Source organism: Ailuropoda melanoleuca, chromosome 7 (genome assembly GCF_002007445.2).
Source record: "Ailuropoda melanoleuca isolate Jingjing chromosome 7, ASM200744v2, whole genome shotgun sequence".
Taxonomy (NCBI): domain Eukaryota; kingdom Metazoa; phylum Chordata; class Mammalia; order Carnivora; family Ursidae; genus Ailuropoda; species Ailuropoda melanoleuca.
In genome coordinates, this window is record NC_048224.1 from 89075980 (window position 1) to 89093086 (window position 17107).

At 41.0% G+C, this 17107-nt stretch overlaps 1 protein-coding gene across 5 annotated transcripts in view; it reads right to left on the reverse strand.

Moving 5' to 3' along the window:
* Positions 1–12415, reverse strand: part of AKAP11 (A-kinase anchoring protein 11) — a 49332-nt gene extending 36917 nt beyond the window's left edge. For 2 of the 5 annotated variants that reach the window (XM_034665231.1, XM_034665228.1), the window contains exon 1: positions 11743–11837. The gene's annotated coding sequence lies outside the window, so the exon portion shown is untranslated. The other 3 variants (XM_002915871.4, XM_034665229.1, XM_034665230.1) reach the window with 3 other exon arrangements.
* Positions 12416–17107: the final 4692 nt, after the last annotated feature.

A 17107-nucleotide genomic window follows, 5' to 3' on the forward strand; every position in this document is an offset into this window, starting at 1 on the left:
TGGACCAAAATGATGGAGGGGGCCAAATTCTCAAAACAAGGTATAAATATAAAAGTTTATGTGGCCAAAGCAAGACAATAATCTTTTTATTTTCCCCAGGCCAACTCATTCTCCTTTTCCCCCCCAGAGTTCTCTTCAACTGTCAGAAACCCTTAGAGGCAAGGGACTTGCCTTAAATGTTACCTAAAGCATATAAAATACAAAAGCCAACACAAGGGTTCCAGAAAAGCAAAATTCTCAAACTCGGTGCCTGAGTCAATTGGCACCTTTCGTGTGGGCAACTGTGTAATACAGATCAAAACTTTGAAAATATTCCTATGCTATAAAACAGTAATTCTACTCCTGGGAATTCATCAAAGCAAGCAATGATCCTGAAGCATCTAGGGTCCAAATGAGAGCTTATAAAGCACCAAGGGCTTTGCTAAGGGATTTACACAAACGTTTCATTTAATCCTTAGGACTGGTAGAGTAGTACTTCAGTTCTACAACGAGACAAACTGAGGTAAGGGGAAGTTAGGCAATTCGCCCAGTCCCACACAGTAAGCAGTAGAGCTGAGATTCAAATCTAAACTACACGCTAGCACCCAGGCTCTAACCACTCCTCTGGAGTGTGTAACGCTTTGAAAAGCGGTGCATCACACTTTATATTAGAGAAAAATAAGAAGCCCTCTAGATGCCAGAAACGGGAGACTGACTGAATAACCCAGATGTGGTCCCCCACGATGTGACTGCATTCAAAACAACACTGAAGGACAGAGAGGCACACAAACATCTTCACTTTCTCTGACTCCCGAAAGGGCGAAATCAGGCAAAGAGATGGGAACAGCAATCACCTCTGCAGCTGCTAACTAAAGTCGACAGGAGGAAAGATTACACACTAACCCAGAAGAGAGGCTGACCAATTATCTAGATGAGCCGCTTACCAGAAGGTGCTGTGACAAGCCATGCCCCTGCGGCACAAGAGACAGTGACAAGGAGGTTGGGGATCTGAGACAACATCCTGCCTGGATTTGACACCTCTGGTTACCCCAGAGCTCCACCTACAATACTCCTGAATAGCAGACCTAGAGAGAACACTCTTTTCACTGTTGAGTACTAAAGCAAATGGAATCCAACGTTCAACAGACCTATGAAGGAACACTAAGAACACAAAATAAAAAAATAATAAGAAATATACTAGAGAAAAAAAAAATCCAGACAAATATAATCATGCCACCCAAAACTCATATTATCTATTTTCAGAACAGTACCCTCAGAATTTATATTAATAAAAAAGAAATTATATTTAGTTCCATATCTTCACTCAATTTCTGAACCCGACTCGATTCCTTTGTGTTTAACACATAAGTAAAATATTATCTCACAAAGGGAAAAATCTATCGGAGAATAATCTTTGCGACAGTCCATTCAAGTGAATCCAACACGAGATGGTATGACTCATGCTCCTGGTAAACACATCTCTGGAAATGAAGCAAAGACAAATCAGGGAGAAAGAGCAACAGAGCAGGGTTTCTTCACCATCTTTTATAATCAGAGAGAATGTAGTTTTAGACAGATTTTACAAGAGGGGCGAAACTATAGTATTTTCTGCTAAACGCCTTTGTGTTATGATAATAAACTTTCCACTGAATGCTTTTTTGATTTGTGCCCTATTATGGGTAAATAAACAAGAGTCCTAAGCAGGGAATAACTGTTTCTCTACAGTCAAAGAAATTAAAATGAATCTAGATCATTCTTTTGAAAGCAGATCAGAGACAGAAAGTACAGAGAGACAAGGCAAACAACTGAAAAGTAAGCTGCTAGAGTTCAGTAAAAACACAGCATATAAAAACAACACCATGAAATAGGGGCACTTGGGTGGCTCGGTCAGTTAAGTCATCTGACTTCAGCTCAGTTCACGATCTCAGAGTCCTGGGATCCAGCCCTGTGTTGAGCTCCCGTTCAGCAGGGAGTCCGCTTGTCCCTCTCCCTCTGGCCCTTCCCCTGCTTGTGTGTGCACACACTTTCTCTCCCTCTCAAATAATAAAATTTTAAAAACTAAGTAAATAAATAATAAATTAAAAAATAAAAATACCATCAAATAAATGAAATCCCCTTAGAAGCAACCAAAAAGCAGAATAGATAATGCTAAAAACACTGGAACGCCAACGAAGTCTTAGGAAATATCACAGAATAAAAACAGATGAAAGCATTAGAGAAACAATTATAGAGAGTATAGAAAACAGACATATGGGACACTGGAATAAATTACACTTATCTTGGATCCTGCGATTTCCTTTCTTAAAATTTATCCTACATATACACTTGTACAAAATTCATGAAGATATACGTGAAAGAATGTTCACTAAAACAAAAAAACTAAAAATAATCTAGAAGTCCATCAATTCAAATAAATTATACTACGTTTGTATGACTATCACCAGCTGTTGGAAAGAGTTAGATCATTACACACTGATGTGACAGCATGTCTACAAAATATTAAGGTAAAAACCAAGTTGCAGAATAGTGTAAACAGTATGTGCTCTCTACTTGTCATTAAAAATAACTACATACACATGCAACTCTGGGTGTATATTTGTACGTGTCTAGAAGATACTATAATGCATATAGACTAAACTTATGACAGTGGTCATTCATGACAGCTGGGACTTTTTTAAATCTTATGAAATGTCATATAACTATAATACGGGAAGATGATACATTGTTAAGTAGAAGATGACAAGTTTCCACATGTTCACAGTATCCCATTTTTGTGTAAAATCTATATGACTGCACGTGGGTATTTATATATGTAATGCAAAAGAGAACATCTACTAAATGGGTATAAACATTATTTTTTATCTGGGTAGATATAATTATATGAGTTTTATTTTTCTGGATGTGTGTAAGTTCTTTCATAATCAGAAAATAAATACTTCCAAGTCTTTCCTCCTCTCCTCTGCATAAGAAATTTTCAAGTTGTCGGGGCGCCTGGGTGGCACAGCGGTTAAGCGTCTGCCTTCGGCTCACGGCGTGATCCTGGCATTGTGGGATCGAGCCCCACATCAGGCTCCTCCGCTATGAGCCTGCTTCTTCCTCTCCCACTCCCCCTGCTTGTGTTCCCTCTCTTGCTGGCTGTCTCTATCTCTGTTGAATAAATAAATAAAATCTTAAAAAAAAAAAAAGAAATTTTCAAGTTGACATCATCTATTTCCTGACCTTTTTATAGCATGAGTTAACCGAGCCAAGGAGTCTCTGAAACACCTTCCTTGTCTTCTACCAACACTCTTTATCCTATCTTGACTCTCTTCCTAAGGCCCTGGTTCTCAAACTTCAGTACACATGTGGATCAGCTTATTTCTAACACCCCTTTCACCCCCAAAGATCCAGATGCAGGTCTACATGGAACCCTGAAATCTCTACCTTATTTAACGATTATCCTCTGTAATTTCTGATTGAGAAACACTTCATCTCTCTAGCCACTACATTAGTCGCTTCCCTAAATTTTTTCACAACTTGCTACTCAAATGCTAACTAACATTTCTAACCTCCATCCTTGTCCTTTGTGGTACTCATTCCACCTAGTTTTCCAAGGACAGTTAATCTCTACTTTTGGTTTTAACTGTGCAAATAACTCCCTAATGTCTATCTCCAGTTCAGTTTCTGCACCTGAGTTTCAGCTCCTTGGCCCAATTTTCTATTAGATACTTCTGACTAAATATCCCAGTTACTCCAAAACTGGAATGTCCAAAAATTGAATAAAACTTTCTCTCTAAACAATCTTCTTCTGTATTCCATTAGAAAGAGCCAGTAAACCAACTGAGCCAGCAGGCCAAGCTGGAAACTGGCTTTTCCCCCAATCCCTGCAGATGACCACATCTAATCAATCCCCAATCCTGACCTGGCTCCCTCCTAAACTTCCCACCAATCTACCCTCTTCCAACAGCTGAACTGCTACTTACTCTTCATGTACTAGTTCAAGGACCTCCCTCCTCGAGGAAGACCTGGCTCATCTCATCTATCCCTCTTTGCCCGAACAGCAGCCACATCCTTTATGTTTCCAAAAGTGGTTTGTCCTTTATTCCTTTAGTGCCATTGTTTGCACACTTCCTTCCTTTTGTGAATTCCTTGAGAACAAAAATGTTTTATTGTATTCGTATTCTAACATGGTAGGTACTCAAACAGCTGCTGAATTAATAAATAGTCTTTAAAAAGGAAAGTACACATTTAAATGTTTACAAAGGTACTTCTACATTTAATGAGTTATTTGTGAAACTATAAAAGTTTCCAATAATTTCTAATTCTATAATATTTGATAACATATTTATAATAAATGCTCCAAAAACATATTGGCCAAATTCTGAATGGCCAAGTGTTAAAAATATTCTGTTAAATATAAATACAACAAAGCAGGGCAAGATACATGAAACATGAGTTTTCAGACGTTAGACAACAGGTAACCCAGGCCTATGACCACTAAAAGAAGGGAAATATTAGCTGCCAGCTATTTCCAGGTCACAGCACGGCATGAAGAAACCCAAGCAGTCTGGCGGTCTCACCAAGTTGCAGAGACAGAGATGAGAGTTTGGGAAGGCCAAGGTGGCTAGAATTTGCAGGGCAGTGCACTGGAGAGAGAGCTCACAACGACTGAAAGCATCAGAGTTGCAGATGGGTTCTTCTAGGGTCCTTGGTCAAATACTGATCTGTGCTGAGTATCAGAGGTTGGGGAAATAATTACCTACCAAAGATCAGCAGGCCAAACAATACCTAGAGCCAGACAGGGCTTGGAATCATTTGCACTCCCACCAACCAGAGTGGAAAAAACCTTGTAATAGGTCAGGCAAAGGATGGCCTCCTCAGAAGGAAATCATCTTAGCTGGGGGACTAAGTCAGCACTACACCAGAGGCTGTTCTGCAGTCACCCTAACAAAGCTTAAAAGCAAGCCTCAAAACAATCCAACAGGTTCCAAATAACCTGTAAACCCCAACTAAATCCAACACTCTTACAAAAAAATACAACAAAATCAAGCAAGCAACAGCATAAAACTCAATGGCTAGCACACAGTCAAAAATTAACAGTGGAGAAGAAAAATATGACCCATAACCAGGAAGAAAAAAAGTCATTAAGTGCATATCCAGAAATGACAAAGACGATGGAATGAACAGAAAAGATGTTAAAATTGTATTACAAATATGTTCCATATACTCAAGAAGGGAGAGGAAAACATGGTCATAAGGAGAGAAACAGAAAATATAAGAGATCCAAAACAAAACTCGAGAGATAAAAATAAATCTAAAAATACATACTGGGTACAAACAACAGCAGATTAGAGAATGGAAAGAGAATGTGAACTTAAAGACATAGCAATAGAAGCTATCCAGAATAAAGCACAGAGAGAAGAAACCCACAAACAAACAAAGCAGCATCAGTGATTCACTGTGAAAGGTAATTGGAATCCCCAAGAATGTGGGGGAGAGGAGCACTGTATGGAGACAAAATGGCTCAGAATTTCCAAAAGTTGATGAAAACCGTAAACTGACAGACGCAAGGGAGATCAACAAACCCTAAGAAAAATAAACAAAAAGAAAACCACACCAAGGTACATCATAACCCAGTTTCTGAAAACTAGTTATAGAAAAATCTTAAAAGAAACAAGAGAGGAAAGTATACATTACATACAAAGGAACAAAGAAAGACAGCAGACTTCTTGTCAGAAACTATGCTGGGCCATAAATAAGATAACTGAGCAACATCACAAAAAAAGTCTCAAATGATGGGGCGCCTGGGTGGATCAGTCAGTTGAGTGTCCAGCTCTTGATTTCGGCTCAGGTCATAATCGCAGGGTCCTGGGATAGAGCCCCAGTCAGGCTCTGTGCTCAGCAGGGAATCTGCTTGAGACTCTCTCCCTCTCCTTCTGTCCCCACCCCTCTCCACCACTCGCACACGTTCTCTTTCTCTCTCTCTCAAATAAATAAGTAAATCTTTTTAAAAAAGTGTTAACTGAGCTATCCATACCCAATAAAAATATCTTTCAAAAATCAAGGCAAAATAAGTTTATTTGAACTAAAAAAGCTGTGAGAATTCATCACCAGCCAACCATCACTAGAACAATAGACAAGAGAAAAACAATACCAGATGGAAGTCTGAATCTAACAAGGAATTTAGAATGCCTGAAAGGGTAAATATGAGGGTAATACAAAAGATACTTCATAGAGATATTTTTCTCCTTGTTTAATCCCTTTAAAAAATACCTATTTAGGGGTGCCTGGGTGGCACAGTGGTTAAGCGTCTGCCTTCGGTTCAGGGCGTGATCCCAGCGTTATGGGATCGAGCCCCACATCAGGCTCCTCCGCTATGAGCCTGCTTCTTCCTCTCCCACTCCCCCTGCTTGTGTTCCCTCTCTCGCTGGCTATCTCTATCTCTGTCAAATAAATAAATAAAATCTTTTAAAAAAAAAAACCTATTTAAACTAAAAGTAATAACATATAATGGGGTTTACAACGTACACAAGTAAAAGGCATGACACAATAAAACATACAGTGTGGTGGGCTGGAGTTTAAAAAAAAATACTGTTCCTACAGTATACAAAAAAATGATATTGATAAGTTAAAGTTATCTGGTAAACCCTAGAGCAACCATTAAAAACAAAATAAAATAATAACTAATAGGCAAACAGTGGCATAAAGGTGATGCTATCTCCCCTTTTTTGCAAAATCAGGAAGCTAAGGCTCATCTTCACAGGATTGCTACAAGAATGCAATTACATAATATATATAAAAACACTGCCTGACAGAGTAGGAATTGATACAGCAGGAATTCAAGTGTTTTCTTCTTCCTTAAGAACAGACTTGCTGTTTGACATAAACATAAAAATACCACAGCCATCAGTTACTACTTAGTTTTCTCTTTCAAAACAATAATCAATCATAAAAAAAGACCCAATTTGTGTATGACCTAAATGATTATCTATTAAGATCCTTGCTTCTCTAGTTTCCTGTATAACAACAATAAACACAGCTTTAAAAAAAAAAAAAAACAAAACAAAACCTAAAATCTTCAGGCTGTGCTTTCCAAGTGAATACATGACTTAGAAGTTTAAGTAATATTCTTAATCTCCTACATAACTTCCATTTACAAGATCATTTTAACAAAAAATATGTTCAGAATTTTAACCCAAGAAAACATTCCTTTATCGGGGACATCTACGATGCCACGTCTCAAAGGATATACTGCTGAAAAGACATTTAAGTAGCTCTTGCAAATAGTAAAAAGCCTCTACCCTAATCCGCCGGTAGCAGGAATGAGTGAATGGATCTGCTTTGCCAATGGCCCCATGCTTGGTACATATGAGGCATCCTAAAAGCCTGTGCAAAACCTATTAATTGACAGGATATATAAGGCATAAAAAAGAAAAAAGGGTGTGAAAGATAATTTAAAGGTTTCAAGCTTGGGGAGCTGGAAGAAAACTGGCCTTTGCCGATTATAGGGTAACTGGAAGATAGTGTTTTATGTCAATATAATATCCAAAAGACACCTAAAATATATACATTTAGTGGGGTGGTCAGAGTGAGAGATGTTATTCCTGGAATCATCTATACATACAGAACTTTAAACTGATCCTAGAGACAAGAAAGAACAGAAGATCAAGAAAGAATCTAAGGGGACAACCATGATAAAGGGTTGCTTGGGCAGGTCAACAAAGAACCACAAATGCGGGGCAGTTGGAAAAGCAGGTGAAGTAGAGATTTAGAAGAATTTACTGTCACTGGAGTCAAGAAATGGTTTTATGTCTGGAACGGTCAGCATTAAACTTCTAAACTCCTGAGGGTAGAAATGCTATTCTTTCATCTCTGAATGTTGCAGGAGTCCCTTCCACAGTGTGCACTCAGTAGTAATAATACCACATCACTACACTGTGCCAGTCAGGCACTGCTTAATTGCTGTTAAACAGAATTCACATTTCTCACAACAGTTATTATACGTCTTACATATAAAGAGACTGAGGCACAAACCACTTAACTAATTTGCCTTAACCTACAAACCTAGAAGACTCTGTCCTGAACGAGCCCGTTACTGAGACTAAGTTCAGTGTAGTACTGGGGGGAAAACTCAAATGGCAGGATGTTAAAGTACACCAGAGATACCCATCATTTCCTCCCTGTCTGTCACCTCTTCATTAGAAACTTGCAGGGGCGCCTGGGTGGCACAACGGTTAAGCGTCTGCCTTTGGCTCAGGGCGTGATCCCGGCGTTATGGGATCGAGCCCCACATCAGGCTCCTCTGCTATGAGTCTGCTTCTTCCTCTCCCACTCCCCCTGCTTGTGTTCCCTCTCTCGCTGGCTGTCTCTTATCTCTGTCGAATAAATAAATAAAATATTAAAAAAAAAAAAAAAGAAAGAAAGAAAAAAAAAAGAAACTTGCAGTACCCAGTCTAAAAAAGTACAAACTGGAGGTGCCTGGATGGTTCAATCGGTTAAGTATCTGCCTTCTGCTCAGGTCATGATCCTGGGCTCCCTACTCGGCAGGGACTCTGCTTCTCCCTCTCCCTTTGCCCCCCCTCCTCCGGCGTTCTCTCTCGCTCACTCTGCTTTCTCTCTCAGATAAATAAATTTAAAAATAAAATCCTAAAAAAAAAAAAAAAGTACGAACTGAGATACACCTAAATCTCCTCCCCATCCATCCTTCCATTCCCATCCTCCCCCTTCCTCAGCCAAACGTACTACAAGTAGATCCCTGCCCACGGGACTATCTTCCAGAAATTCAGAATGAAGATGTGAAGACACTTGTTGAGAACCATGCTACAAAAGCAAAGTTAGTTGGCACCACAGCAAACCAAAGTTTCATGCAAACTTAAGTCAGAGGGAAGCAGAAACCAAGAGCTTTAAAGAGAGCCAATTTGATAGAAATTGGAACGTACAGAGTCCAGAGTAGCAGAGACAAAACCATGTGTGTTCCCAGAGAAAAACTGGAAGAGTAACTAACTGCCTGAAGATTTTCTAGTTCCCAGGATCCTGAGCTGGACTTCATGCAATGGACTTCAGAGGCAGTCCTCCAACTGTTATGACAAATGCCTTTTTTAATTAAGTTCATTCAAATGGGGTTTTGACTCTTGCAGCCAAATAATCCTCAAGCCATTAAAAGAAGTCAAAGGAAAAACACTGAATAAGCAGCTACTATGTGCTTCAAAATAACTTTGAGGTATTTTGACTTTCCACCATCAGGGATGAGGAAATGGAGGCTCATTTATATTAAGTAATAGATATGCCTGACTCCAAAGCCCAAACTCTTTATTTTGCCTCATTTTCATTCAAGTTACATCCAATCTACTCAGACCACACCACTTATCTTATTTTTTTCTCATCAAACATTCTCAGATTAATCCAAAAATGTTAACTTTTCACCTTTTAACCTGTTTGGCCACTATATACTTCAAACACCTTTACTCTAGGAAGTATTTAACAATAAAATGAACTGTCATATGCAAAGATGAGTGGCAGAATAAAGGTATTTGGATCCTTTTGGTCTGTTTCGAAACTCATACAGTTCTTTTCTTTCCTTTCCCTACCTTACCAGCTGATACACCCTTAGGTCAAGCCCAAACTAAAGACAGATCTTTTCCTATCTTGTCCCACCCTCATTCCCTCCAAGTGGTTGACTTTATTACTAAAATGCAGGCCACGTGACAGAAAAAGAATACATTCAGACTGCCTAAATAATTATCCTACCCAAAATGACTTCATTACTTTTCTTTTTGTTTAAAGATTTTATTTTTAAGGAATTTCTACACCCAATGTGGGGCTCCAACTTACAACCTGAAATCAAGAGTCACGCACTCCACCAACTGAGCCAGCCAGGTGCCCCCCTCCAATTACTTTTCCAAAGCAAGACAAAACAACAAATATCTACATGCTAAAAGCCTGAAACCCTTACCAAAAGGTTATAAAGACTAGTAAAAAATTGTATTTTTCTGTCCCTGAAAATCAGTTTGCCAAGATGGAATGGGAGGGAACTTTTTAAAATCTAGACCAGTCTCTTTTGCCCATTCCCAAAAAGACATTTCCTAAGTTTTTCACATTTTCTTCAAGTGTGTAACAGAACTCCACTGCCTATTTATAAGTGGAAATTTCCCTAAAAATGAACTATAATGTATCATCTGATTTTTCTTTAAAAAAAAAATTAAATGTACTATATCCTTCTTTCAGCCTCTAAAGGTAAAGGAGGACTTCTTTAGATTCTAGATTTATCCCAGGAATTTAGTAGCTAAGGCAGCTCTCTTATTGTGGGTTCAGGGTCTTCAGCCGTCCCCTATCCTCAACAACTGAGAAATATCACTAGCCTAGGAATATACCTCTAGGCCCTTAGCAACAGTGCAGTTATCTGGGTACATTCACTAATCACTAGTTACCAGGTCAGCCTGGGAACCCATTTGTTCTGACTGCCTCAAATTCCTTATCTCTCACAAACTGTTCTGTTACTCACAGCCCCAACTAACAGTGAAATTCACCGTCAACTCTGGTAGTTCTGCCAGAGGGAACATAAAAAAGAAAAACCACGTTACTTCTTAAAAAGGGTGACTAGATGTTTAAAAAGATTCATTAAAATGCACTATTTTAGCTGACACTAATCATGCTGGGAACTGTGCTGCCAATTACTCTAAAATCATAAACAAGACATTAAAACCATCTTTGCATTAGTGAGTACCTTATATTTTGAGTATTCTATATTTTCTATTTCCAGACATATCAAAATCAGTATCAATCAATATAACTGTAATATCCCTAACACGGTGGGAAGAAGCGAAGGAAAGCTTACACGTTTCGCAACGGACTGAATAATTACGAAGCTGAAAGAGAACCAGAATTTTTAACTCTGATTTGCACTAAAACCATCAGGTATGTGTGTCAGCTCTATTTCTCAGCCTGAAATTTCCTTAACATCTTAAGCCTAAACCACCTCCAGTTTAGTAAGATTTTAGAGGAGAGGGAAAGCAGAATTGCTACTAAGCTATACCACTGTCGCGGTTTAAATTCTACTGCCATTGCCGTTTTACCAACGTTTTTACTACTTTGGTCACATCCACATATTTTCGCGCAAAGCAGAGTAGGTGCCTGGAATAACAGAAGTATATCCAATCCATTCAGGATATGGATGGCCAGCATTTCAACCATTAACAACAAACGGCCTCGGAGAAAATTTGACAGCAAATCCAAACACCAACACTCCGAGGAGCTGCTTGACGCCTTCCGTTTCTGTCACAAGATTTGGGTTGCGCCTGGTTCCACGGCTCTGGGGTTCTGACAGTGAAGGATGCTGCGCGGGGACAAAGTGCAACGTCCTCCTCCTCCTGCATAAGCTCCTGTGCGCGCACCACGAACCCAAACTAAGCACACGCACAGCTACGCACCGGAGACCCGGCTCTGAAGACCATCCTGGGGATGGAAACTGAGCCTGTCATTCAAAGGGGCTGCAACTCGGCCGCTACGCTCCGGACCCCAGAAGACCCATCTCGAGTCCGAGGACACCCCCTCCCCCCAGGCCCGGGGCCGCGGGCTTCCTTCCACCGCCCAGCTCCTCCCGCCCTCCACCCACCGCCGTGCCAAGGCGCAGCTCTGGGCAGCTCCGAAATCAGAGCAGGGACTGCGGGCCGGCGGAGGGGCTGGGGCTCCCGAGCCGGGCCGCTCCATCCACCGCGGCCCCGCAACCACGCCGCCACCCCTGCCAACGCGCGGCTTATGCTGCGGGAGGATCCGCACCCGCCTCACCTGGGGGCCGCAGCCTCCGCAGCTCACAGGCATGTCACCGGCCCGCAACGACCAGCAGCGCGAGCCGCCGAGCAGGCGGGCGGCCCCTCACTCACTATCGCGAGAGTGCGGCGCCTCTCGCGAGAAGAACTCGGTGACCAAGCCCGCGCAAAAGTGGGTGGGCTTTTAAAAAATGAAAGACGGAGCAGGAAAAAATCTTCCCACGTGCTCTGGGGCGGCTAGCGGATCGGCCCCGCGCGTCACGTGACGTGAAGGCGTCCTCTCTATTGGCTAGAATCTGCTCAGCCGTGGGAGCTTTAAACTCCTGGCTGACCTACGAACCTGCGGCGAACGTCTTGCGCGCTTCCTGATCCGTTACCTTGGAAACGGTTTAACCCTTTCCTCTGGCAAGATACCCAAGCGTTGGCTGGCTCTGCAGGTTTGGTTTCAGGCCCTTCCTCCTTTCTTTCGACCCCTTGGTCTTACCCCCTGGGATCAGCTGGGCTTCTTCCTCGCCACAGGCTAGCTTTGCTGTCTTCCGATTGCCAGGGCTCTTTCCAAATCTGCACCCCCAGCTGATCTGACGGCCCAAGTAAGGCTCATCCTTTGGGGTGGCTCCGCCCCTTCTCCCCAGCATCTCTAGGGAGGACCACTCACAGCGCACCAGGCCAACGGCCCTATCCGAACCTCAACAATCAGCATCAAGGGATCTCCGGGCCCTAGTGCTCGCCCTTAACAATTTGCGCGGTATCGGAATCAGGAAGTGAAGTATTGGTCACGGAGAAACCAAGCTCTAGACGAAAAGCTAATGTGTGATTATTTACATTTAGAATCGGAAGGCCTAGCCCAGTCAAGTTGCACAGTCTCCTCGTGGACATCTATTCAAGGGTGGAAATACCCGATAGATGAGAAAGACGTTGACGTTTATCCTCACATGAGTTTTTCACTGTTTGGGGAGGGGGGTAGGGAACAATGGGTGCATTCCTATGCTCATGTCTTCGTTCAACAAATTTTTGTTGGGCTACTACAAATGTTAGACACTACTCCAGGCCGTCAATCGAGCAGTGATGATGACAAATGAGTTTAGGTTCTAGGGTGCTTATGGGGGAGGAGGGGAGAAAGAGAAAATGTTTATTGGCCTTAAACTCAATGCAAGAAAAATAAAGTAAATGATGTGATGGTGATTTTGATTGGGCGGCTGCTTGAGGGGCGGACCTTTGGAGGAGACACGTAAGCAGTGATTTGCTTAACAGGCTTGCAAACATCAGAGGGAAGAGCACTCCAGGCAAAGGAAACAGCTAATTCAGAGGCCTTAAATTGGGTTTAAGAGGAAAAATATAAGAGAGTGAGAAGAAATAAGCTTGGAGAAGTAAACAAACATGGGCCGCATCGTGCAAGCCTTTGTTAGCTAAGAAAGTAATTGTGGGGAATTTAAATGGAGTGGAAACCATTGGAAAATTCTGAAGAGCGGAGAGACACCTATGCTTTAACATTTCTGTCTTTAAAGCTCTTCCCTGCAGAGAATTGATTTTAAGGAGGTCACAGAGGAAGCAAGAGATTCTCAAGAGATTGAGACTTGTAGCCCAAGACAGACACAATCCCGAAAGGCTTAATTTCTAATAACCTTGACATTGCTTTTCTAGAATCCATTAGGTCAGAGCCCTGGTGCTGTTTGCTGCCTTTTGTTAAAAACATCTGGATACATCTTCAGTTACTGCTATTTAATTACAATAAGAGAAATAAATGGAAATTTTTTTGTCACTTGGGAAAAGGAATGTCCCGAAAGGAAAATCACATTTGATTTTTTCCCTCCATGTACACCACAGAGATAACCACCTCTTCTGTCTATTCCTAAAGTCAGTTCTAAGAAAAACACAACATAAAGTGATGTTCAGTACAGATATTTATTCCTAAGCATAAGATTTGAAAAGATTGAGGTTGAAGGCTAGAAAATGAAACACTAAAAGAAACAGAAATCAGGGGACAAATTCCAACCAGAAGACCTCTCATTAACTGGTAAAGCAACCAAATCAAGGTTCCTTATCATTCCTGAGTGTCAGCTTCCTCATACATAAAACAAGACAATTTAACTAGCCTACACGAAGAGTGGTTAAGCCTGAATTACACTTTGGTATGCATGCACCAGTAAGACGGAAGTTGGAAAGGGAAATGAAATTTTTGTAAAATCTAAGAGTCAGCAGCACAAGCCAAATGAAATTGGATGCGCCTACGCTTACGCACGCACGCACACGCACACACACACCCACACCCCAGCTGAGGAACTATGAAACTAGTTAATACAGATACCAGGAATGCTTCCCTAAGAAACCTTGGCCTTCTCAGAGTGTGAAAACGGAAGCATTGCCACCTGCTCAACCTCATATTCCCTGTAGCTATTTTGAACCTAAGTAGTATTTAATAAATAATGGTTCACATGTTCCTGATCAAGATTTAAGGAAAGGAAAATATTTAAAAGATCAGAGGCAACATTTTAAAGTTACGCTAACGCTTTAATGAAAATAAAATTTTAAGGAACATTTTGGGGTTACTTTTTAAAAGGAAAAATGCTAAAAAGAGAGAAGATATTAGTTTAGCAAATTAAGACCATTCTTTTAAAATGCTGAAAAAATGGAGCGCTCTTTTGAGGGCTGTTTGCAGTCCTCATAATGATTAACTGAAACAGCTGCTTGGTACTGCTAATTTAGATGAACAATGGGCTCAACTCTATCATTCTAACATGTATTAATAGAGCCATAAATCCTCCCAACTCACCCTAGCAAGACAGTCATTGTGGTCTCTTTTGCTAGCTACAATTTTGTTTGGAGTACAACAAATATGAAGTGAGAAGAAATTTAAGATTGAGATCCATTTCTACAGATGTCCCTAGTTCCTGGATTCTTTTTTTTTTTTTTTTAAGATTTTTTTTTAAATTTATTTGACAGAGAGAGACACAGTGAGAGAAGGAGCACAGGCAGGGGGAGTGGGAGAGGAAGAAGCAGGCTCCCAGTGGAAGAGCCTGATGTGGGGCTCGATCCCAGCACCCTGGGATCACGCCCTGGGCCGAAGGCAGATACTTAATGACTGAGCCACCCAGGTGTCCCCCGTTCCTGGATTCTTTTTAAAATTATTTTCTGTTTTAACAACTTTATTGAGTTATAATCCACATACCATGAAATTTGCCCATTTTAAAGTGTACAATTCAGTATGTTTTGGTATATTCCCAGAGTTGTGCAATCATCACCAAAATTTAATTTTAGAAGGTTTGTCCCCCCTAAAAGAAACTCCATACCCCTAAGCCGTCAACCCCCCACCTCATCCCCAGCCCTAAGCAACCACTAATCTACTTTATGTCTATACATTTGCCTATCTGGACATTTCATATAAATGAAATTTTACAGTACATGGCCATTGGTGTCTCCATTCACTTAGCATAATGTTTTCAAGGGTCATCCATGCAGCTTATGTCAGTATTTCATTTCTTTTTATTGCCAAATGATTATTCCATTGTATAGATATAGCACATTTTATTTATCCTTTTATCAGTTAATAGACATGTTTATTGTTTTCACTCTTTGGCTATTATGAGTAATGCTGCTTTGAGCATTTGAGTATACAAGGTTGTGTGGGTGTTGATCATTCTTTTTTAATACTTGAAAAATAAAATTTATCCAGTTTACAAAGTCCATATTTCCTTTCCTAACACAGTTATTTCGCCCCTAGCTTTGTCTTTCTTGCCTGCTATTTGAAGTATGTGCTGTCTCCCTACAGGGCTGGCATTTCTGCTCGGGCAGCTCCTATCTGACGGTGTCACTCCCGTTTCAAAGCCTTCAGTGGCCTCTTATGATTCCGCCCATGATATACCTTACTCTCTTCTGCTATTATTTCTCCCTCTTCAAAAGTCTTTCTTCCAGTTCCTCAAAATAGGGCCAGACCCTCCCCGCTTTGGAGCCTTCCCAGTTTTCCTTCAGCATCAGGTGTCTTTCTCTGTCCACCCCCTGAGCCTCTGAATGCCTGTGAATCCTTCAGCATTGAGCTGTACTCTCATTTCCTGAAGAATTCTTGTCCTAGCTCCCCAGACTAGGTAAGCTTCTCCCTATCTGGACTCTACATTTCTTAAATGCATTTATCAACTTATAATGATTTTTATTTGATTGATTATTTGGTCTTTCTCCTCTACTGGACTGTAGAATCCATGAGCAGGAACCACATCTGTTTTTACTCCAACGTGCCTGGCACATAGTGTTATTAGTTACTCAATAGCTATTCATTGGAAGGAAGGAAGGAAGGAAGGAAGGAAGGAAGGAAGGAAGGAAGGAAGGATAAAAAGGAAAAAAAGAAGAAGGGGAAGGTGGAAGGGAGGTATCTTCACCGTTTATTCTGTGTTCTGTTTTTCTCTCTCTTGCTAGTGTTCAAATAAATTTCTAGGCCCAAGATGGCGCTGCTCCTGCCCAGGGTACCACCTCAGCAGACCAAGACTTCAGTGACTTTCCTGTCTATGTAAATGCTCCAGTAGACCAAAATTACAGTATATCCGGTCAGCCAATCCCCCAAAACCAGGCCAATTCCGGGCTCTTGCTTATTTCTTTGTTCTTTCTCAACTCTGAACAAAGTTGACTATGTGGCCCCAGCCAATAAGATATTTTCTATTTTTCTTTTCCTTGTTCTTTTTTCTTTATTCTATAAAAGTTTCCTGACTTCTGCCCCATTTTGCAGTTCTCCAAAGGAGACTGTCCAATTAATGAAGTGTGAAATAAGGTTTCTTTGTATCACCTAAACCGTTTTCTTTAATCATTTCTTTAACCTGAGGAATCTTCAGTAAAGTCTTGATAAATGTTATAAACCAAATCTGCCCTGTGGTAAGGGGAATTAATGTAAGACTCGTTCTATGCCCAGGATGGTGTAGGAAGGGACACAAGAATCCCCTGCCCGCGCTCCCTATAGAAGAGGGTGTGGAGAGGGAAAGACCAGTAGTGTACTAAGAGCCAAGGCAGCAGTGTGACAAGTCAGAGAACACAGGCTCTGTCTAAGTGTGCCTAAAACTGCACTGGGAACGTCTCGCATGTCCCCAGGGAACATTTTAGTGAGCTAATTTCTAGTAATCAGGTTGGTAGTGTCTCCTCCAAAGTAATTTTGCTATTTAATGGAAATGTTACTTTCATTTGTTTACATAGTCTAATGGTGTCAAGACATTTGGGTTATATGCACATGAAAGAATCATGGCCCAGCAAGTTTGAATGATTCGTTCTAGATCAATAGGGACTCTAAATGCCATAGTTCAGACTAAAAATAACTGGTTGTCTGGTTCTAGCTATCAGTGGAACTAAGCATTCTACATGAAGCTGGCCTCTTGGCTTAATCCCCCTAATGACCTTTCCACTACAAAGGC